This window comes from Camelus dromedarius, chromosome 2, assembly GCF_036321535.1.
Source record: "Camelus dromedarius isolate mCamDro1 chromosome 2, mCamDro1.pat, whole genome shotgun sequence".
In the NCBI taxonomy this organism is placed as follows: domain Eukaryota; kingdom Metazoa; phylum Chordata; class Mammalia; order Artiodactyla; family Camelidae; genus Camelus; species Camelus dromedarius.
Window position 1 is genome coordinate 52,371,057 of NC_087437.1, and position 25,333 is coordinate 52,396,389.

At 36.2% G+C, this 25,333-nt stretch overlaps 1 protein-coding gene across 3 annotated transcripts in view; it reads left to right on the plus strand.

Annotated features, from left to right (window-relative positions):
- Positions 1–25,333, plus strand: part of MAP3K13 (mitogen-activated protein kinase kinase kinase 13) — a 152,795-nt gene that overhangs the window by 57,416 nt on the left and 70,046 nt on the right. Inside the window, exon 1 of one of the 3 annotated variants that reach the window (XM_031452664.2) lies at positions 10,500–11,204. The exons of the other annotated variants lie outside the window; for them this stretch is intronic. The gene's annotated coding sequence lies outside the window, so the exon portion shown is untranslated. Of the gene's footprint in view, positions 1–10,499; positions 11,205–25,333 lie in introns of those variants that run through there. 3 annotated transcript variants of the gene reach the window in all.

Genomic DNA, 25,333 nt, shown 5'->3' on the forward strand with positions numbered 1-25,333 from the left:
GCTTTCCAGAGTGACTTCATCATTTGGTTTTAAGTGTATTCCCTGGACATCACATATAATTATATTTATGAGAAACTTTGAAACAGATCTTTCTCTGAAATATTTTTGGGTTCTGTCCTCTCTGTTCCCTTCGTTAGTGTTCGTAATAAAGAAGTGACTTCAGTGCTAAGTGTGAGTCTACACAGTGTGATCTTATTTATGGATAGTTGTGTAAGGCTCATTTTAAAAACAAGCCACATTTGACTGACTCTGTGTTAACATCTTCTCTACTCTGACTTCCAGTTCCTTCACTGCTGCACTTACACACTATAATCCAGTGTGGAGATGAAAAGCACTAGTATGTACCTTACCTGTTTAGATTTGATCTGAACTATCTTGGAAGAATTGTCCTATTCTCGCATATCCAGTTTTCCCAAATCCTTCCCTTTCAAGTTTATCTCCTTTGATAACTGATTGTAACCACCCAGCCCAAAATGATCATTCTATCAGAAAGGGAAGAGGCTTAGTTCAAGCCCTGAGCAAACTACTGCATAAGGACAGGGTGTGTTTGTATAAGACAAGCCTTTATTCCCTTTTCAAACATCCAACTTGCCAAAGACAAGCAAACAGCAAGTCCTAGATGTAGTCTGGACCAGGAAGAGTGGCTCCCAGCCTTTATTCAGCCTCACCCCACATTCCCAGGGCTCTCACTGAGCCTCAATGCCACCCATCTTCGTTCTTGGGACATTTTTCTCTAAGGGACAGGACACATTTTTTTCAGCTAAGGACTTGATCTTACTTTTCTGTGTCAACAGAGGGCAGCAGAGAGCACCACTCTAGCCTGACCTGTAGGTCTCAAACATTTGAGTCAGGCCCGACCCCCTAGTGCCTACGGAGACAAATACGTGGGGGACTTGTTTTTAGCTCTGGCAAAGACTGGGGCTATTACAGGCATGGTGGAGGGGAGGTTCTAAACATTTTGCATCATGTGGGAAAGTCCTATGCCTGGAAGAATATTCCTACCCTCAAATGTCAGTTAACTTCCTTTCAGTATTGTTCTCCAAAATCAAGTAAAGTATTCCTGCCTAATTTAGCACTTTCATCATTTTGTGTTGGTATTCATCTTACCAAAGCTCCTTGATACTAAAGCTTTTTCATCTTTGCATTGTCACTTTTTAAATTCACTTTAAATTTTAGTTATTAGAGTGGTAGACAAATCTTTAATGGAGGAGGGGCAAGAGGTAGTAGGTAGAATTTAAAAGTAAATGTCAGTAGGTTACAGAGTTTAGATAGATCTAGATTAGATGAACCAATCTTCCTGAACCTTAATTTTCTCACATATACAATAAGAATAACACCTACCTTACTTTAAAATATTTTGTAAATTGTAAAATGAAGTACAAGATTGTTTACAAAGAATGTCTAGGACCAGACTTATTCACAGTTATTATTTCTGGAATTTAGATATCCAAACCTCTAAAAGAGAAACAACATAAAAAAGATATTTTAGCACAAAAGGCATGGTGTATAATATGGGATATAAATAATAAGAAGAAACAGGTATGTGTTATATGTGTCTATTATAGAATAGTAATTTTTAAACTTTTTGTACCACAACTCATAGTAAGAAATATAACTTTCATAGTATCCCATTACACACACACATATAACAAGTTTCCTGAAACAATATACTTAACTTCAGCACATGGGATATAATATTTTCTATTCTGTTCTATTTAATCTCATTTTTAAAATGATGGTCATGGCCCACTAAATTAATCTTACAGTCCACTAATGGGTTGCAACTGCAGTTTGAAAAATACTTTCTCAAAAACCCCTTTATATATCATGTGAGTCTGTTAAAGAATGTATTTTCTGTCATCCTTTTGAATCTAGCAAATATTTGTTCACCTTAAAGTGGAAAAAAGGCATATTACACAGATGCTAAATATTTAGGGATGTAAATGCATTTGTTTTTCTTATTCTCATACTGAAAATTATTACTTGTATTACTTACTCTTTACCTTAAAATATCAAAAAGTGTGCAATAATTTAAAGATTAATGCAATCTTGTATGTGTTTGTATATTCTTAAAACAATTTTCTTAACAGCTTTATTGAGGTAAAATTGACATACAATGAGTTGCACATGTTTAAAGAGTACAGTTTGATGCATTTTGACATAAGGATACACCCATGAGCCTGTCACCACAATCAAGATAATGAACACATGTGGCACCCCCAGAGGCTTCCTCAGGCCCCTTTGTCTTCCTTCTGTGCCACCTTCCCCTTTACCTGGCATAATTTTGTTTTCTGTCACAGTACTTTAGTTTGCATTTCCTAGTATTATCTATATATACATTCATAAAGTATATAGTCTTTTTTGTTTGTTTGTTTAATGGAGGTACTAGAGATTGAACCCAGGCCCTCAGCCATGCTAAGCATGCACTCTACACTGAGCTATCTGGTTTCTTTCATACAATATGATTACTTTTAGATTCATCTGTGTTGTAGCATATATCAATAGTACATATCTTTTTATCACTGTGTGGATTTACCACTGTTTGTTCATTCACTTGTTGATGGACATTTATGTTGTTTTCGTTTTGGGACTATTACTGATCAAACTGCTATAAAGATTTGTGTATAAATTTTCATATGGACTTTCATTCACTTGGGGTAAATTACCTAGGAGTGGAATAACTATATCATATGGTAGGTGTATGTTTAACATTTTAAGAAACTGGCTATGTTTTAATAGCTTCTGTTGAAGGAAAGATCGAACAACAGTTCTTTCACTGCAGTGGTTGTCTTCCTGACACCCTACCTCTAGTTCTCAGTGTATTCTTTCTGGTGGTGCATCTGGAGTATCGCCTTCTTAGGAGAAAATAACCTTTGTTCCGTAAATTTATGAGATTATTACGTGTTAGATCTTTATGGCCCCAAGCACTTAAAAAATTACCTCTTGCCATACTGAGTCAAAATCATTAAAACAGGTCTAACTGTGTAATTTATGGATAATGTGTTCTGTTAAATTCTTATTTTCCCAACAACAACAACTTTGATTCTTTAAAACAAATATATCAAATATCTGGGTCTATCAAAAATAAATATTTCAGGTATCTCTTTTTTTCCTGGAGCTCTCTGCATATAGTCTGCCTAGGTGGTCCTGAACAATCTACTTCATGAAATAATTTCTAACAGATTGCTTTTCATTTGCCTGTTACTATCCTTACCACTATCACAGATCAGGCTGCCAGGCCTGTGGATTATTCACAGGCCTGTGGGTCATACCCTTCAAATGGACTTCTTCAGTAACTTTTTAAATGGGTAATTATACATATTCCCCAGAAAACATATCCAATTGTTTGGATGCTTCTTGTGTGAGACTCCCAGTTATTTTTCTCTTATAGGCAGACTAGTATAATGAGAGCATAGGTTCTGGAAACTGCTGCCCTTTTTTCTTTTAATTGAAATATAGTCAGTTTACAATGTCGTGTAAATTTCTGGTGTACAGCATAACAGTTCAATCATATGCCCTTTTTTTTTCAAACTGGCTTTGTGACTTCAAATTATTTAGCCTTCCTATGTTTCACATTCCTCCTCTTAAAATGGAGATTAAAATACCTACTCAAAATTGTATTAATTAAATGAGATATTTATATAGGGCTCTTAGCACAATACTTGACATATAGTAAAGTTGATAAAAGTCACTGACTTTAAAATATCAAAGATAGAGCTTGCTATTGAGAAGAAATGTTGGGTCTTAAAAATGTTGAACGTGACAAAGACAATAATGAAGTACAAATACTATGTGAGAGTGAGAAAACAGAATTTGAAAGTTAATCTAGTGAAGTGTTGGCAGTATTAATGTCAAAAAAGGGACTCTCATAGTTCAGGGAATCTGATATTGGGGTGTCTTGAGTATGACAGAAGAGAATCAATTAATGACATTGTATTAATAAGAACTCTTTTGGCTACCAGTGACAAAAAACTTACATCAAACTGGTTTAGGCCCCCCAAAAAAGGATGGGGAGGGAATGGATTAATTGGTTTATGTAATTGAGAGATCTAGCAGAGTAACTAGCTTTAGACAGGACTGAAGTTAGATGCTCAGTTACTTTTGTCAGGAATCCTTTATCTCTCATATCTGCTTTCCTCTGCCCTATCTATGGACAAAGATGACAGTTCTCTACATACCTTATAGCTCATGTCCCAGTTAAACAGATATGCCTTCTCCCCAATAGTTGTAGCAAACATCATGAGAACATGGATGATTCTCATTGGCTGGCTGAGATCATGTGTCTGTCTTTTCACTGATCATTATGACCCACCAGGTGAGTTGGCCAGCTTTGTGCTACATGTTCACTCTTGAAGCCCTACCCTCAGGTGGGGTTGGCTTCATCTGAACCACTTGCACTGAGAGTGGAGGAGAGATGGTTTTCTCAAATGAAGAAGATGCAGGGCTAGACTTAAAATAATGGCAATTTTTCACTATTTCTATGTTTTGATCTTCAATTGTGTTACATGCATTATGAGGCTAAAGTGGAAATGCCAACTTGTATCTTGCTAAAGAAGGGGGAAATGAAAATGGAATCAGAAGAATAGAAGTTAAATGGTTAACTTTTTTACATGACCTCTCAGAAAGTACTACGAATTCTATATGGATGAATAAAACAATATATAAAGCATTTTTTACTCTTTCAATATGTAAAGTGCCTTTATTACTGAAGATATTATTTTTAGTCCCACAATGGTTTGGTTTATGTAACTTGCCAGAATGTGTATGTTATGGAGTGGTGTATTTCAGGGATGTTAAATATTTTATTGAGAAATCCATTTGCTTTTGATTTAATTTTAGTGCATTTTCATTATCAATCAGAGAATTCTTACATCCCTTGTTTGTAATCATCCTTTCAACAGGGATAATACATTAAAACTTCATTAAGCTATTAAGATTTACTTCTAAAAAGCATATAAACTCTCTAAGCAATTACTTTTCTCCAGTTAACTAGATGTTTTATTATCCTTTGATTAAAAAATATTAGACTTCAAATCCACTTAACTCACAATATTCTTCAAAGTTTGCCATAATTACATGTATTTTTAGGGTTTTTATCATAAAGATAGATGATTGTAGAATTTAACATGAGGCTTTCATCTTTTTAAAAGTTAATAGATATGTATTTAGTATAAATTTTTTATTTGTAGTCTACCTTTTCTAAAAAGATTTGAAGTGCTTATCACGAAATATATATATATATATAGCAAGGTTAACAAAGGGAAAATCAAACCCCAAACAAGGAAGATAAAACAAAAATGAAAACCATGAAAAGCTAAAATAAACTGTATATAGATACAGATAGATTGATAGATTTGAGCATAAAGTTGGCTCTGAGCTTCCCACCAAGGACAAAAAAAAAAAAAAAATGGCATTTCAGTGGATTACACTGCTGTCATCTAAAAGGTAGATGCCTAATAATTCTTTAAGAACAGAAAACTTTCCCCTGGTCCTGAGTTCTAAAACCAATTCCTCATGTGAATTTATTACATGTGAGACGTCATGCAAGATAATAGAGAATGTAAAGGCGGTATGACTGTTCCTTATAATAGTTCTTGATGAAATTAAGGCCATAACATAGAAGTGTAACTCAGTAATAATGCTTCTGCTAAGGAGTACCAGGCTAATGATATTTAGGTAGCATGTAGCTTTCTGATGATCTCCCTTGTTGCAAGGACAGATTTTAGTAATACTTATATGTTTTTCCCTAGATGTTTCTTAAATATTATTTTCTCAGATAAACATTTAATTACAGCTAGATAACAACAACAACAAAGTTGAAGTAATAGTTGGCTGAGGTCTTTGAATATTGAAACTTGTTTGAGGAGCCATAGACTTTGAAAACAGGGAAAGTTAGGGTCAGAGTTCTGGTATGGCAGTGGAGAATTCTGACTAGTGTCCTCACCTATTAGACACATTGTTTAATGTATTAGTTCATACAAACTACATCTTTCTGTAGAAAAATTTAGTTGGGTTTTTTTTTTTTTTTTTGATAAAGAGAATTTTTGTTCACCTCGCTTAACTTCGTGACAGTTTTCCCCCTCTCACCTGAATTCAGGACCTCAGAGAGTATTCCCCAGCCTCCCAAAGGAAAATGATTTGGATAGGCTTTTCTTTGGAAGATGTGTCACTAGTACATCTTTTTAAAATGTCCAGCAAAAGTCTGTTCAAGCTTTATCATAAGCAAAATAAAGCTTTATTTTGTTTATTCTTTTCTGTGTCTTTTATTCCTGAATCTACATAGTTACTGAAATTTCCTTTGTTAAGAGAGTAGAAGGGCCCATGGTATTTAAATTAAAACAATCATAAAACAAAAACAGTTACCAGTGTCATTCACTGAGTACCTTGTATATGCAGGTACTCTGCTGAGGTGTTTACATGTGTTATTTAACTTTCACATAATAGGCAAAGCCTATTATTATCCCCACTTTATTTTTCTTCCAGCTTTATTGAGATATAATTGACATACAACACTGTATGAGTTTGAGGTGATTTGACTAACATACATCACGAAATTACTACAATAAGTTAAGTTAACATCTATCATTTTATATACATAGAAAAGGAAAAAAAAGACAAATATTTTTCCTTCCTTGTGATTAGATCTCTTAGGATTTACTCCCTTAACAACTTTCATCTGTAACATACAGCAGTGCTAATTATAGTAATCATGTTGTCCATTTTATCCTTAGCACCTATTTATCACATAACTGGAAGTTTGTACCTTTTGACCACCTTCATCACCATACAAAGATATTGCATTATTAATAACTATATTCCCCACACTGTACATTTCATCCGCACTTTAATAATGAGAAACTGACACTCAGGTTTATCTGAACTTACATTAACTAATAAACGACAGAGTCAGGATTTGAACCCAGATCTCTTTACTAGCTTTGAACCATGCTGGTTACCTGTGAAGGAAATCTGAAGCTTCATGCATTAGCATTGAGGTCATTATACTCTTTCTTTTTCCTGGTATTTATGACAAAAATTGCCACTGGGTTATACTACTTTGGACTTCTCTTAGATTCTGGTTTAAATGAGTCATTTTCCTTAAAAAAAAATTTTTTTTTCTGAAGAAAAAATCCAACTCTAGAGTTGCTCATATTTATATAGCAGAATATTGTACCTAAACTTCTTAAATTTTTTCCTGATAACGAGTTTTTAATATTTTCTTGAGAAAGGAGACCATAGTCATCTTCTGGTCATTATTGAAATTTGAAGCGTTTCATTTGGTTTGTGAAAGAGCTTACGCACTTTGATAATGGTTTTGCAGTCCTCCATACTTAGTATCCCACATGCTGAGATGAAAAGTTACTTGTGATGATGGGACTTGGTTTAATATCTCTAGAGTTGCAGTGTTCCGTTCAGTAGCCACCAGCCATATGTGACTATTTTTCAATTTAAATTCATTAAAATTAAATAAAATTTAAAATTCAGTTCCTCAGTTATAAACGCACATTTCAAATGCTAAGTTGCCACATGTGGCTACTGTAAGAGACAGTGAAAATTATAGAACATTTCCATCATTACAGGAAATTCTCAGGAAGTATTGCTCTAGGACGTTCATTTTTCATGGCCCCCTCTCCCTACCTTCCAAATTCTGTCCCCACAATAACACTGGCCTCCTCTAAGAATAATCTGTGCAGTTTCTGTAGTTTGGGGATACAACTTATCTTCCCAGTGATTTCCCATGATATCTGACGTAGAGAAATTTTTGTTGGCACAGTTGATATTTCTGTGCTTATGAGGAGGCATGCTAACCCAGACTAAGTTCATCTTACTAAAATGGCAAGTCTGTAGAAGCAGCTAATTTTTATTTGCCAGATTATATATTAAGCCAACATCTTAAGTGGCTGTTACTAGAACCATTTATATACTCTGTTTTGTTGAATTCCTTCAGAGACCTATCCTGATTCCTAGCGAACTGATTGAGTAATGATGTTGCTGTCAAACTTTACAGTGAACACGTTAGCTTCTGTAACAGATCTGGCCACCTCATTGACATGTTCCACAAAGAGGTTGCCTCTCTATTAGTTAGTCTGTATTATTTGGAAGGTTTGTTTTTGTTTTTTTTTAAATCCAGTTCTTTCAGTGTATTCTATTGGCTTTGGTTAGTATTGAAGGAAACAGAGATGTCTTCTTTCCATTTGTAGGTTCTAAAATAATCTTGGGACAGAGACATATTGATTGATACAGGTCAGTGTGGTGCACTCAGGCCTACTAGGAACGTACCAGTACTGTACTGGTCTTGAGCACACGCATCTCACATGGGTAAATTTCTTTCGTCTGTCTTTTCCATAATGATATTCTACAGTAAGCTCCTTTACAGAAATTTGTTGAATATGTTGTTTGCCAATAATATTCTATTGCTTGAGTATATAGAACAGTATACTGAACATCTTTGCTGTGTGTAAAGTAATCCTGGAAAGTTTTTTTTTCCCCAAATAAGGTAAGCAGTGAGAAGTACTTACTAGTGTCAGGTTTGAACCCTTCAGAACCACACAGGAACAGGCAACCACTTTTCTTCTCTCGGCTGTACAAATAATCTGATTGAGAGATACAGTAGATATCTGTTCAGAATGTTTTTGGTCACTGGACACCTTATAACCATAGCCTTATATTAACCACTGTTGTTCCAGTTTCAAGGATTTGAAGCCATTTCCCAAGTTTAAAAAAGTTGTGATCAGTATTAGTAAATTGTTGGTAATTATGAAGTGAAATTATGGGGTACAAAGGCAGTAAATTATATTAATCTCTACTTTTGTGTAACTTTGAAAAAATTTAAAGTGAAGAGCAAAAAAGTTCACAAGTTATTTTATTTTTTGCCTCTGAGTTGTATGAGTTTCTTATGTATTATGTATTAACCCTTTATCAGATACATGGTTTACAAATATTTTCTCTTATTCGGTAGGTTGCCTTGTCATTCTGTTGATTGAAACTTTTTAGTTTGATGTAGTCCCACTTGTCTATTTTTGCTTTTGTTGTCTATGCTCTTGGTGTCATTTGAAGAAATCATTGCCAAGACCAATGTCAAGAATGCGCAAGGGACTTGAACAGTTCTCCAAAGAAGACATACAAATGGCCAATAGGTATATGAAAAGATGGTGCCCAACATCATTATTAGAGAAATGCAAATCAAAATCACAGTGAGATATCACCTCACATCTCTTAAGATGGCTATTATTTTTTTAGAAAGATAACAAGTATTGGGAAGGTTGTGGAGAAATTGGAATCCTTGTACAATGTTGATGCCAGTGTAAAACAGTGCAACAGCTATGAAAAACGATTAGGCGATTTCTCATAAAATTAAAAATGGAACTACCATATGATCCAGCACTCTCATTTGTGAGTATATATGCAAAAGAATTGAAATCAGGATCTTGAAGAGATATCTGCACTCCCATGTTTATTGCCCCACTATTCACAGTAGCCAACATATGGAAACAAGCCAAGTGTCCATCGACAGATGAATGGGTAAAGAAAATATATACAGTGTATACAATGGAATATCATTCAGCCTTAAAAAAGAAATCCTTCCATTTATGATGACATGGATGAACCTGGAGGACATTATGCTAAGTGAAATAAGCCAGTCACAAAAAAAGACATACTGCATGATTCCACTTACATAACATATCTAAAATAGTCAGACTCATGGAAGCAGAGAATACAATAGTAGTTGCCAGGGGCTGGAGGAGAGGGAAATGGGGAATTTTTATTCAATGTGTATAAAGTTTCAGCTATACTAGGTGAGTAAGTTCTAGAGGTCTGCTATACAACCCATTTCCATATAGTTAACAGTATGGTATTGTACTGTGCATGTCAAAATTTGCTAAGAAGTGGCTCTCGTGTTGTGTTCTTAACACAAAAACTAACAGCAATAATAACAAAAACCCAAAGAACACAAGGAACTTTGGGAAATATTGAATAAGTCTACTCCCTTGACTATGATTATAGTATCATGAGTGTTTGCATAGATCCAAGCTCATCAAACTGTACACATTAAATATATGTAGTTCTTTGTATATCAATTATACTTCAATAAAAGTGTTAAGATCTTTAAAATAAGAAAAACTTCAAATGTTATGAGCTCTTTGGGGGAATTTAATACAGCTTTCTTGTTATTAGTAATAAGGCATCTTACTAAAACCAAAATTTGCTCAAAGAAACATTAAGAGCTCTTTTGGTAAAATGACTGACTCAATAAAAAAAATCTTAAAAAAAAAAAAGCTCTTTTGGAGCTGTGCCTTGATTGAATGTCAGAAGTTTAATAAACCAAAGAGGAAATGTGCTACCCTTATTTAAATGTAGCAGTAAATTATTCTTCCACACCTACTTTTGATTCATCACAAATGTCAGCAAGGTGATATTATTCTACAAAACAATTACATTTATGTAATGTTTTCTTATATATTTCCTTAATCACTAAGTTATTATTCCCATTTTTTTCCTCTACTATTTTGCTTTTACAAGTCTTGGTGTGCAAGGCATATGTGTCTACTGGGCACCAGTTTTAGAAACTTACTTCTCTGATTTGTTTTTATCACATCAGATCAGGCACATTGTAGAACAGCAAGAAAAGGGTTAAAGAAAATAGCTCTAATGAATAAAAGATTGCCGTTATCTTCTATATGCACTTTTGGTAGCACTGATTCCACCGAAATTCTATTTTTGATTCCTTCATTCAATAGCAATAATACTGTTCTCATGACTATCACAGCTTGAAACACACGCACGCGCGCGCGAGCGGACACACTCACACACACACACCCTTCTCAGGCTGCCGGTCTGTCCTAAGGCAGTAGCAGACGCCTGATTGGTGGAGTCTGTTTATTCTGTGACCAGATTCCTTCTAAAAGAAGGCAGGCCATGACTGCCTGAAGCCTATTGGCCGAGGCTGCTCTGGACCCTCCCTTTCTTTTTCACGGCACACACCACAGCGAAGTCTGTGCGGAATCCTAAACCAGCCCAATTTACATCCATTCATGAATCTGTGACGTCAGCAAGACTTCGGGTCCTTTGCGGTGGGCTGGAGGATTGTGTGGGTGGAATCCCCCTCCCCCTTATTTTTCTAATTCTGCAAGGCTTTCTAAATTAACCTTCCATCTTTTAAAAGCAAGAAAATGGAACGGCATGTGTAGGAATTCTTCATTGTTGTGAGTATCGCACTCTGTTTTTCTGTTTCATCAGCATTTATTTCACAAGGACAGATGGAGAACGTATTTGTGATTTGAAGTGATTAGAAAACTGGTATTATTGAGGGAGACATGGTGAGAGAGATAGGCAGAGACAGAGGCAAAGAGAAACCTGAAACCCGGTTACAGCTAGGAGCGTCTGAAACTGACAGCTGGTTTTCCTTTGCTTGTCTGCCTGCTAGACGTGGACATTTTTCATTTACGGTTCTGCACGTTACCTCTGGATGCTGGCTTGGCTTTCCTTAAAGGGAGATTCATCTCTTGGAGAGATGATGTGAATTGCATTAAAGGAAAAACCCAGAACTGGTACCAGAAAGGTGCTGGGGAAAGCCGGGCCAGCTAGCCGGAGCAAGTTCTATCCTGCTGAGCCCTTGTCTTCCTTTCTGCCGTCCTTTCTGTTGTTTCTCACCCTTCACCTTGTCTTTGTTTCATAGTTGTATAACAGTCAATGTCTTGGGATTGCAGGTTGGAGACGGTGAATACTAATCCAACCTTTTTTATTTTACCCCCAAAAATCTTTTATTATGGGAGCTATATAGTAGTGTATTTATACATATTTGTAGCTCTTTATGTCATTCTATAGATTTTATGTTTTCAAAAACCTAAAGCCTGCACCAGAGGCAAAAGAGGAATTATCCTTAAATTGTGATTTATTTAACATCCCCTAATGAAAACTAGGTGGTTTCTTAGTATATCCCATAATTATATGCATAGAAATGCACATGAGCATTTTTCTAAGATGAAATTCCCAGTGAAAATCATTCACTCCGCTGTGTCTGGGAAACACGGAAAACTTCAGATAGGTTCCAGGTATGAAGTTGATTTGATAGTTTGCTTGGAGTTTTAACAAAAGTTAGTATTTGTAACTGAATTTGTTCCCTAAGGCTCAGGCTGATTCTGGTGAAAGTTGTGGTCGTCAAGAAGAGAGATGTGACATCGTGATATGTTCCGCCCCTGGGGCAGCGCCTTAACCCACATAATCTTTTCCAGCTGCCTCACTTTGAGCAGTTTGTATTCTGGTCAGCAGCATATACCTGGTTGTTTCCAGTGAGAGAGAACACAAAATGTCAGTTGTTTTTTTTTTTATCATTCAGCCTTGTCATGTTTACCTTGTATAATCAATACTTAGTTTTGAGAACTAATGAAACAGGGTTCCTAAATTATGGCTCTAATGATATCTTTTGAATTATTCTTATCAATGAATCTTCCAACTGAAAACTCATTTCATTTCAAAATTACCTGAGGATTTGAAATTTTACTTATCTTGACATTGCCTTCACTTGTTATGTTTTTCTGAGTACATCTGAACTCACTAGAGTTATAGAAGGAAAACCTCTACCTGATTCTAAATCAGATTTTTGTCCTATACTTAGACAACTGTGATGTCATATTTTGCTATTTTTTATCTGCTGGGTTAAATAAATGACACAGTTCCCTATATTTATAAACTCCTAGACTTATTTCAGTGTTTTTCATGTATGTACCTTCAGAGACTTTGTTGAAAGGAACAATTTCAAAGTTATTTTAAATTATTAAAGTCTACTAAATCACTGCTAGATCAAAAGACTGAATCCTTAGGATTTTTTTTTAAATGTGTCTACATAATCAAACTCATCTTAGGAAATGTTCATCAGACTCTATCTTTTATATACATTTTGCCAAAGATAGCTTTATTTCCATGAAAGAAATACAGTCTGCACTTTGGATTTATTAAAGTAAAGCTATCCCTTTAAGGCGCAAAGTGGGTATAGAGTCTCCCTCTCTCTCTCTCCACTCCTAGTGGCTGTATTCTAGATTATATTTATTTTCATGTATAGTGTAGTTGTAGGGGAAAAAAACAATAACTCTTAATTGTTTAATATCAAACAATAAAATCCTGTGTATCAGTGACTATCAATAGATGGCTTTCTGTTTAAAAATTGAAGCTACTCCAGAAGTAGGAATTTATTTATTTAGTAAACAAAGTCAGTCAAACCAGAGCCATGTCCTAGGGAGCTGTCAAAAGAATGGTTCCTAAGGGCCAGAGGCCACATCCACTGGTATATGACGGAACAACCATACTTTGAATGGCAGAACCGGTCAGTTTGGTTTGCACTGTCTGCCTGTCCTCTCTATGTGCTACAGCTGAATTAATTGCCTGGGAAGCTCAAATGAATCAAGATTGCCACGAAGACCAATTCTGCCAGGTGGCAGCCTGATTCTGACAATTTTGATTAAAATAAAAAATATTCATCAAGAACACTCTTTTACTTTAAAAAAAAAAAAGTCATTTAAAAGATATCACATTCCTGTTCTGTGTCAGTTATTATTCCTTAAGGATGTGGGGTAGAGGAAGAATTAGAGGATGCCATCTTTACACCTAAGGAATCTAGAAGGTAAGATACCATACACTTAAGAGTGTTGTGGTTCAGAAATTTGTTTCTTTAAATAGACACTGAGATTAGAATTACCTTAGGAACTTCCTGTCTCTCTTTCCTATCCAGTGGTTTTTAGAATGTTCATAGAGTTGTTCAACCATCACCACAGTGAATTTTAGAACATTTTCATCATTGCAGAAAGAAACCCCGTAACCATTAGCAATCACTCCTCATTTCCCCTCAACCCTCAGCCCAAGGTAACCACTAATGTTTCTCTACACTTAGAAATCTTCCCTATTCTAATCATTTCTTATAAATGAAATCATACAGTATATGGTCTTTTGGACTACAGTTGATCCTTGAACAATGGTGGGGGTGGGGGCATTGATCCGAGTATAATTACACTTTGCCCTTTGTATCTGCAATTATTCCACATCCTTGGATTTGCCCAACCATGGACTGTGTAGTACTGTGGTTTTTACTTTTGAAAAATTCTAGGTATAAGTGGACCTGCACAGTTCAAAGCCATGTTGTTCAAGGGTCAACTGTAGCTTCATTTAATTTAGTATAAGATTTTCAAAGTTTTTCCATGTATCAGTGCTTCATTTTTTTATTGCTGAATGGTATTCCTTTTTATCCATTCATCAGTTGATGGACATTTAGGTTCTTTCCAAACGCTTTTGGGCCGCTATGGCTGCTATATGAATAATACTGCTATGTACGTTTGTGTACAAGTTTTTGTGTGAATATATGTTTTCACTTCTTTGGGGTGTACATCTAGGAATGGAATTGCTAGGTCATATGATAGCTATATGTTTAACGTTTTCAGGATTTTCTAAAAACTATTTTGCAAAGCAACAGCACCATTTTGCATTCCTACTAGCAATATATGAGGGTTTCAATTTCTCCACATCCTCATCAATAATTACTATCTATCTTTCTGATAAGAGTGATCTTAGTGAGTTTGAAATCGTATCACATTATGGTTTTGGTTTATATTTCTCTAATGGCTAATGGTGTTTACCATCTTTTCATGTGCTTATTTATTTGCCATCTGTATTTTTTGGAGAAATATGTATTCAGATCTTTTGCCCACTTAAAAATTGGGTTATTTATCTTTTTATTATTGAGTTTAAGAGTCCTTTATATATTCTGAGTAAAAGTTCTTTAATAGGTATATGGTTTGTGATTATCTCATTCTATGGGTTGTCTTTTGACTTTCTTGATATTGTTTGCAGCACCAAATTTTAATTTCTATAAAGTTCAATTTATCTATTTTTTTGGTCATTTTTTATTGTGCTTTTGGTGTCATATCTAAGAAGGCTTTACCTAACCCAAGGTTATGAAGATTTACTCCTGTGTTTTCTTCGAAGGGTTTAATAATTTTAGCCATTACATTTAGGTCTCTGATCCATTTTAAGTTATGTTTTGTGAATGATATAAAGAAGGGTTCAGCTTTATTCCTTTGAATGAGGATATTCCAGCAATATTTTTTGAAAAGACTGTTCTTTCCCCCATTGAATTGTCTTGGCACCCTACCAGGAAATTAAAAAAAAAAAATACTGATACCATGTTCCCGCCTCCAGAGATTTATATTTAATTGGTCTGTGGTGGGGGCCAGACATCTGCCTTTTACAAAAACTCTCCCCTCCCAAAAAAAACCTCCCCAGATGATTCTAATGTACAGCCAGAAATGAAAACTATTGGTATGGACAGAGGGTTAGTCTTCAAAAAGAAGAGAGACACTATTTCTAAATCAGGATACAGGATGAGTGAAGGAATAGTATTCTGATATGGAAAAGAGGGAAGAGAGGAAAATTAAGATTCATGCCAGAAAGCATTGATTTTCTTGCTAAGTAGGTGTTAGTCACTTTCAAAGAGTGAGAACATCATCAAAGCTTAGTGAAATATGTTAAAGGAAGAGAAGGAGCTAACACTTACTAAGCAACTTCTACATTTCTGTAAATCTGCTAGGAGCTTTTACATACATTATTTCATTTCAAATATAATCCTCATGGTATGAAGTAGATACTGTAACTCCCATTTTACAGATGAGAAAACAGGCCCAGAAAGTTTGCTGACTCAGCCAAAGACACCAGGTAGTGCACATTATACCCAATTTTTAAAGCCAGCTCTAAGTCTTAGTCACATTCTCTTTTTTCTGTATACCATGAATTTTGAGCATTGAGTCCTATCATGAATTGTGATTGGTCTGGTCCAGCATGAATCTAAAATCTTTTCTAGTAAAGCTCTGGACTGGACAAAGAGTAAAATAAGTTGGACCGTGGGCGTAATACAGGGTTAAGTGTTGGCACAGCAAGTGCGTTGGAAGATAAGAAGGTGGGGATAAATGAAAATTACCATGTGATGGCTAATCATGGAGCCCAGGCTAGCTATACTCTGCCTAGATGTAGCTGGAAGGAACAATCTTAAGAGGACAGAGGGCTGATACACTGGGCATGGGAGAATGATTAAAGGGAATGGTGGGGAGACCAGGGAGGAAACAAGGATATATCAAATAGAATCAGCAGGTGTAGAAGTGTTGTCATTCATTTAACAACAAATACTTATTGAGCATTTACTATATGTTCTAGGTACTGAGGACCTAGCAGTAGGAAAAAATAGACAAAAACTCTTGCCCTCTTGGGGGCTTATTTTATTGCAGAGGACAAACAATAAGTAAATTATGTTTAGACAGTGATAAATGTTAAGGAGAAAAATGAAGATGTGACGGGAATAGAGAGTGCTGGGTAGGGTAAAATCAAAAGGGACCTTTTCATCATTTGGTTTATGTGCAGATGCAGATTTCTCAAGGAGATTAAGGAAACATCAAACTGAGGGGTTGACCATGCCAGGCACTTTGAGTATACAAGGAGAGCATTTTCTAAGTACTAACTCAAAGCGAGTGTTTGATATTAACTTTTTTTCACCACTTTATACCCTGTGCCTGGCATAGTGTAGATACTTCATAAACGTGTTTATTGGCTAAGTACCTTTTGGGGGGATTAGTGATTTTTCCACTGGTTGGAGGCCAGGGCAGGGATGGTGCTTGGGAAATTTTTTCAAACTCTGCTTGCTGACCTAATAGGATAGATCCTTCTAAGTGTGCATGTGAGTGTATGTATGTATGGGGGAGGGAGCCCTTCCATAATGTCACAACTGAGAATCACTGCATGGTGAGGTACAGTTAGTAAGGTGGATGTGTTCTGGTGTTCAGATGAATTGGGCAGAGAACCATCAGCATAGCGCATGCTGGAGACACTTGAATTTCTTTTGCTTTTTACACTTTAGCAGGAGATTCACATGTATTACCTGGAACAGAGGGAGAATTGAACCCTTGGTGTATAGTAAAGTTTTTAACACTGAGGTTCTATTATGCAACGATTTATCTGCCTTCTTTATCTAAAAGGTTACTTATATTAAATGTATAAAATCAACATGTTTTCTGTTTACCTGCTGTAAGGCACAGTGATGCAATGGAAAAAGAATTAGACTAAGACTGTAAGGACCTGTGTAGCAGTCTCAGGTTATCCTTAGCAAGATTCCAATTCTCTCAGCTTCTTAAAATTTTTCCTCAGCTTTGGTTTTAATATATGAGATGAATAAGTTGTTTTTAGTGATCTCCAATATCCTTTCTAACTCTCACATTGTTAGAATTCTTGAGATCTGGCTATTACCTACATCAAATAGGCAAGTGACAATTTGTAAGACAATCAGGTTAAAATCTACCTCTATTTCAGTTCTTTCATATTACTTTTATAGAAGTTTAACCCCCGTGGAATGCTACCACAGCGGAGAGGAAAAAGTGTCAGGAATGTTTCAGACGGAGATATCTGGGTGAGATATAGAAAGGTTAAATCACTTTCAGATTTGCCTAGGGACTTCCCCATACAGAGGAAATAGACTCCTGATGAGATCTGACTGTGTCACCTTTAGGCATGCTCGTTATAAATGTGATTTGTCTTGGCCATTGTTCTTTGTAGTCAGGAGACAGCTTCCATTAGGCTAGTGATGTGGCGATCTGGGCTATTGGGGCATGTGGCAACAGATAATCTAATAACCTCAGTTTGGTTGTCTCATGTAGCCTTTTCCTTGATCTGACTTTTTTTTAGTGCTTTTAAGAAGCAGGACTCATCATGTTGGCTCTTTCTGTCCATCTCTCACTACCTCCTGTGATTCTTTAATTCAGGCTGAAGCGTGGTGAAGGATGGAAGACTGCAGTGATTAAGAAAATGAAGATCAACTAAATCCATAAATGGTTTTGTCAGGCTTTGAAAAAATAAAATTTTGATATTTTCTGTGAGAATTGCTAGCCTTTGAAAATTATTCCTTTCACAGTTCTCCAGATAGCAAATTGGCAGATGGATTGGTGTTTTGAGTTTGCAGATTTTGTCAAAGAAAAAAGATACATTTTTAAAATTATAAAACAGAAAAACCTCTTTTTCATTTTTGTGCTCATTTCCTCTGGTCTCAAATTTTTCTTACGTCCTTTTTCATTTCCATAGTAGTTAAGCAGAGAAGTCTAATGTCTAATCCTAACAGCTATAATAATTTCATGTAGTGGTTTCATTTAGTAACAATGCTTATATGTGTAGCAGTGTGGTTAAAAACATCTTGCAAAAAGCAATTATGTATAATTAAGTGATGTGATAGAGATATTTGCTAATGTTAAGGTGTTAATCCCATTGCAATATATAAATGTATCAAACCAACACATTGCACACCTTAAACTTAAGCAATGTTTTATATCAATTATATCTCAATAAAAAATTTTAAAAGAGAGGAAAAAAGCAATCATGTATTGCAGGGAAACCCTAAGAGAATGTGTAGTAATTGCAATTTTAATTATTTTAAAAATTTAAGGAAAAACAATATAGGATTTCCCACTGACAGATGGTAATTGTCTTCAGTGTGCTAATTTGAATTGTGAATTCCTGGGCTGGGGGTAATTGCAGAATTCAGCAGTATTAGGAGGACATTTAATGAAATTCTAGATTCCCAAAAAGCCAGAGAAGTGAAAGAATGAGTTGATTTAAAGTGAAAGGCTCAAGAAATACCCAAAGACAAAGGAGTGGAGAAGGTGATGGAGGAAAAGGAAAGCAGAGCCCAGGGAGACTGGCTGAGCTGATGGCTCACCTGCCCAGGCAGGTGGCAGCAAGGGCAGCAAGGACAGCAGTTTCCACCTTAAACCAAAGAGAAGGGATCTGAGACCCAGACCAAAACAGACTCTTAGAGTCCTAAAGAGGGCTGTCACAGTTGCTATTACTAAAGAGGGCTCAATTTGCAAAATAAGCCCTCCCTGGAGGCTTCTTACTACCCCTGAGGCACTGTGCCTGCATTTCCAGTAGCTGTTCCTCCTGTCTTTAATGGGAGACATTAGGCTATCTGCAGGCATGGATAACCATGGATAATTGAGATTAGTGAGATCAAGCCCACCAAAACACAAAGCCGTGATTGCTTTTTCCAGAGAAAATAATCTTTTGATTAAAGTGAGATTAAGCATTTTACTAATTACTTACCAATTATTTCCTCTCACGTAACAAATTCAAACACATGTTCATACTAAGAAGAAACAGATGCAACATACCTTTGGATATTTCCAGTCACTACCAGACCTAAATTACAGATTCATTTTGAATCTTTGCTACATGCAAAACTCCTAGGAAATACCCACCTGATATTGCAGCTGCTGGTGCTCAAGAGCCAATGTGAAAAGAAATTTTACTACTTTGCCAGGTTCTCCCTCCTCATCCATCCCTCCCCCGCCCCCCATTTCTGGCCATTTTTTAACAGAACCCCTTCCATCTGTTTGTCTAACCAAAATAACTGAACATTTGCTTTATACTGCTTGTGTTAGTGATCAGAGCTAGGCACTAATCTAATCCTTAAGTATTCTCAGAGACCTGTAGACCAGAGTAGATTTCTTGGAGAAAGAAAATCAATCACATAACCCTTTATATTTTCTTAGTCCTTTATATGATCGTTTCTCCAATCAGGGCTCTGCCATAACACGTTGAAATAGCACTCACTCTCCATCACCTGCTCTCCTTTGATCAAAAAGTTATCTACATTGATAAAGATTTCTTTTAACTGAATCTTATACCTTTGATACTGGCCTTTGTTAGTATCAGACTGCTTTTGTCACAGATTGTCTTTGTCTTTTTCCTGCTAAATATTTAAAAGGCCGAGGAATAGTTTTAAAAACAAGGACCAGCGAGCCACCCCAATTCTAAGAGCCTTGGACCAGGGCTGGAAATTAAAGAAGAATGGCCAAGAGAACTTCACTCTTAAGAGGGAGTACAGGGGCCGCTGTTAAGGAAAAGGATGGCTCTCCAAGGAGGTACCTGTCCAGGAAACTGTGCTACTTTAAAACTGCACCAAGCTCACGAGCAATATGAAATGGTCATTGTGATTTACCCGAAGTGCATATGGCTTGTACCTAAAAATGTCTTTATGCTGGAGAATAGTCATGTGTTTGAGTTGACTGGGCTGGACTTGAAAATTTAGGGTGAGGAAACTGTAGTCTTGAGGCTTCTATCTTCTGAGAGAAATCTCCAGTTCATTCTTGAGTGGTCATAGCCAAGGATTTCCCAAAGACTAAAAAACTAAGTTTGGGGGCCTTTCCTTTCACTGCTGTAAATATTTTATTTTTCACCACAGGTGACTGAAAAGTTAAAAAAATATATATTTCTTTGACACTTTTTCCCAAGCAGATTCTCTTTTTGAGGGGTATAATTAATAAAATACAGTTTATGAAAATGTGCTCAATAAGACTTTTTGCAAATACTTCAGCTGTAGATCCTTTTATAGAGGGTGCCTAAATAACAAGAGAAAAAAACCTTTTTTTTCCCTCTATTTCTGTTTCTCAGTTGACCCATCCACATTAGCCTCTCCCACTAACCACGACTAGGTCTAACCGTCCTGGCTAGCTTACGTGCCTCCACAAAGCTGGCCCTATACAAGTAAGAAGGATTTTTTTTTTTTTGATGACCTATAAATTGATTATATTTTTCCTCCCTTTTTCAAAAATAAGATGCATTTGCAATTTAAAAGCATTAATCCTGCAAGAGACCTTCCAGCTAACACAGTGGTTCTCAAAGTGTGGTTCTCGGACCAGGAGCACCAGCATCACCTGGGAACATGTAAGAATCGCACATTCTCAGGCCACTCCCCAGATGTTCTGAATCAGAAATGCTGGGGGTGGGGTCAAGCATCTGTTTTAACCAGCTGGCTAGGAGATGCTGATGGGTAGTAAAGTTTGAAAATCCTTGATTTATATCAGAGCTTCTCATAATTTGAATACACATGGGAATCACCTGAGGATTTTGTTTAAAAGCAGATTCTGATTCACTTAATCTGGGGTAACTTTGTCAGCATTTCTAATTAGCTCCCATGCTGATACTGCTGGCCCTAGGACCACTCTCTCTGAGGAACAAGGATTGAAGAATTGGCATGAGCTCCTCCAAGAACTACTGCCATGAGTAGGCTCTGTCAAAATTATAACTATCCCTGTAGCTCCTAAAGAAATACTCCCAAAAGAAGAAGTTTTATACATAAACATATTAATCACTGCATTATTTAAATAGAAGAAGAAATAGCCTGTTCAATAAAGGGAAATACAGTTGATACTCATTATTTGCAGATTCTGTATTTGTGAATGCAACTACTCATTAAAATTTATTTTAACCCCCAAATCAACACTTGCAGCTCTTTTACAAAAGGTCACTTGCAGACATGTGCAGAGTAGTGAACAATTTGAGTTGTGTGAAGTACACACTCCCAGCTGAGGTGGAACGAGGTAACGCTCTCCACCTTGTTTCAGCACTCATACTGTAATCAAGTGTTCTTCTCCAAGTCGATTTAGTACCTTGTTTTTTGCGTGTGTTTTTTGTTGTGTGATTTTACTATTTAAAAGAGCCCCCAAGCATAGTGTTGAAGTGTTTCTATAAAGGCTATGGTGTGTGACAACAGCTTCATTTAGGCATGAATTATTGTGCTCTTGGCTGTAAGTTCAATGTTAATGCATCAACAATGTATATCAAGTAAAGTGTCATTAAGTAGAGACACACATAAAATAAGGCTGTGTATTGATCGGTTGATGAAAATGTGTCCAAACGCTCACAGTAACCGAACCCTGTATTTCTCATAGAAGCAATGGTTCCGTATTCACTAATGCATTGTTCTTGGTGACCTTATATAGAATCTAACTATCACAAATAACAAGAGTAACTATGGTTAATAGCCAATTGATAAAATATATGCTGCCTTTTAAAAATGACGGTGATGAAATCCGTGCAATCAATATGAAAAGTATCTACCATGTAGTGGTATGAGAAAAGAAACAGGAGATGGAGTTTCAAGTACAGTACAATTAGAGTTACATTTAAAATTTTTCAAGTGAAAAATGGAAGGAAATTTTTGAGTTAGGGTGAAAAAAAATTTGAGTTAGGATGAAAGAGTAATTTTTTCTTTATTTCTCAAATTTTTGTAATATTGTTACATTGCATTTATAATGTTATACTTTAAAATCTGTATCTTAGTAGTTCTTTCAGAGACAAAAGCTACTAAGAGGCACCGCCTGTTCACCTCCTTGAGAGGCGGAGGCAATACATTCTGGTTGAGGGGTTGGCCTTCTTAGAAAAGATTTATTAACATTAGTATAAGAGAGTGTGCTCTCTGTGTTAAACCAAATAGAAAGTGTTCCAAGTCACAATGTGAATATCCAAGAGAAATCCAGAATTACAGATCTCTGGTAGAGGTAAACTAGCTACTTGACAGATACGACTGGAACCATGCTTAGTAAATAATCTGTCTTGCCTAATCATAGCTTTTCTACTTTCTGTACATGTTTTCACTCTTTTGACATGGCTAAGAGCTTGGCTTCCAAGTCAGAGGGTTGAGTCCTGGTAGTTCCATTTATTAGCTGTCTATGTCTTTAAGTTATTTAATATCTCTCAGTTTCCCCCATGTATGTAATAGGGATAATTTTAGAACCTAATGATGTTAAATGAAAGGCTGAGCACTGGGTTTAAGATACACTAAGCCCTGAGTACATGGTAGTTATAACTATATGTTAGCTTCATTCTCTTCACTGATTGTCTGCCATATTAAAAAAGGCTGTCAGTCAATACCTGGAGAAATTTAAAAAAGAAAGGAAAATAGTATTCCCATCCACAAATACTCACAGTCTCCCTGCAGAGATTAACACATACACTATAATATAATAGAACAGTGATGCTCAAACTTTTTGGTCTCAGGGCCAAAAAAGAAAAATTGAGATGCCAAAGGGTTTCTGTTTATGTGAATTGTAGCTTCTATATTTACCATAGTAGAAATTAAAACTGAGAAAAAATTTAATACTAATTAATTTATTTTTAAAAACCATTGTACATTCACATAAATAACTTTTTTATGAAAAGTAACTATAATTTCCACACTGCCAACATTTTGTTGTGAGGAAAGTGGCATTATGAGAAGAGATTTTTGCAAATCTTTTAATGTCTGGCTTAGCAGATGATAGCTGGATTCCCATCTCAGTTTCTGCTTTCAATCTGTTGTAATATCAAATGCATAGAGTAGCCACTGGGAAATTCCACTGTAAGAATTCATGGAATTGTGAGAGTATGAGTCAAAAAGGAAAATGATGTCTCATTGTTATGAAAATAGTTCTGACGCCACAGACCCCTTCCGATCTCAGAGATCCCCAGGAGTCCCCAGAGCACTCTGTGAGCACCCTTGTATAGGATGTGAGTGTGAAGATGGGGCAAGAACAATAGCTGGTATCAATATTGTGCTCACCATGTGCCAGACCTTGTGCTTTACATAGTTAATTTAAGCTCACAGCAGCTTGCTGAGGTAGATGCTGTTATTGTCCCTAATTTCCAGGTGAAACCAAAGTACAAAGATGGTAAATTCCTCACAGTGGAACCAGCATTCAGTTTCAGATAGTCTGGCTCTAGGGTCCAAGCTCTCTTCTCTGCCACTGTACTTCTTCCCTACTTGGGAACTGAGTAAGATTTCATAGAGAAGATGACATTTTTCTTAAAGGATGTGTAAGTGGCAGTTTTTGTAGACAATCGTGAGAGAATACTTCATTTTCATTCTTACTAAATACAGAACAGGATTTTATTCTTGTGAAAGTTTTTAGCTTTCAGCTAAGCATTCTACACATGTTGTAGCATGTGTTAGAATTTCCTTCTTTCTAAGGTGGAGTAATAAATTCAGGGTTTTGTTTAAGAATAAATCAAACATGGGGCCTAAAGACATATCAGTTAACAAAGAAGAAAAAGAATGTAAAATACTGAAAGATTTAAGGAAATTATCATAAACCTATATTGTACTGCTTCTGTGCCTTATTACAAAGCTACTATTTTCAATATTTCTCCTGTAACTCATAATACTGCTTGGGTAAGAATTGAGAGGAGACTTAAAAAAAAAAAGAAGAATGGTCAAGCAATAGCTAGGACCCATCACATGTACCTTAGTGATTTGTTGTGATTCTGGTCTTCTTTTCCCTTTCTCACGCTTTTTTCTGTTCCCATCCCCCCATTTTTTTCTGTCACAGAGGAAGTAAAACAAAACCCTCTTTCATCTCCTCTAGGAATGGCCATTTTATGGAACTGTTCACCATTTAACAAACAGATGAGTTAAGTATTTGTCTCTGACTTTAAAAGCCCAAATAAACTGAAGTACCTTCTATTTGAGCATAACCTGTCCTTTCATGGGGGGTGGGGGTGGTGTCATGGTCCTTGAGAAGGCTTTGTACAGGAAAGTTTGTTATTATCCTGGGACTATACGGAGAAGTCAGCTTTCAGAATACATTCTTGAATGACTCCTATGTGCTGGTTGATGTGCCTTGCACTGGGGATATATTGGTGAACAACCAAGTCATGGCACCTGCCCTCACAGAACTTATGGAGTAGTAGAGGAGATGGTTAAAGAGCAACTACAATAGAGTAGTATGTGCTATTAGGGGAGGGGTAAAAAAGTGAAGACACACAGGCTGCTAGAGGAGGACATAAGTGGAGCATCGACCCAGACTTGAGGGATTCTGGAAGGAAATGATAACAGACCTAAACCCGAAAGAACAAGCAAGAGTTGGATGGAGGCAGGTGTACAGAATACAAAGCAGACTGCGAGCGCTAAATTCCAGAGGTAAGCGAGAAGGCAGTAAACTCAGAGAACTGAATTGAGTCTGGCTAGTGGCTCGCAGGGCTGTATCAAACATGAGGCTAGAGAAGCAAATCATGCCAAGAGGGTTGGACTTTATTCTAGGAGCCAGAGATTTTCAAAGTTGAGTAGTATGTTCAGAATTACACGCTAGAAGTGGTAGGGGGAAGGTGTAGCTCAGTGATAGAGGGCCGTATTTAGCATGGATGAGGTCTTGGGCTTAATCCTCCGTTAAAATAAATAAATAAACCTAATTACCTCCCTCCCCTCCCCACCCCAAAAAGAATTACACACTAGAAAAAGCACTCTGGCAATGGAGAGAATGGAATAAGATGGAGAGACTAGAGACAAGGGTAAAATTAGAGGATTGTTAAAATCATCTAAGCAAAAATGATGATGACCTGTGCTAGAAAGGGTTATTGTGATGGAGAGAACACAAATTCAAATATATTCAGAAGTTAAACGATACTTTTTAAAAGGGTAAAACAATTCATACACATATAAAATGAATATATGTTAAAGATATTGTTTACCTCATTAGTTAATCAGGAAACCAGACGGATA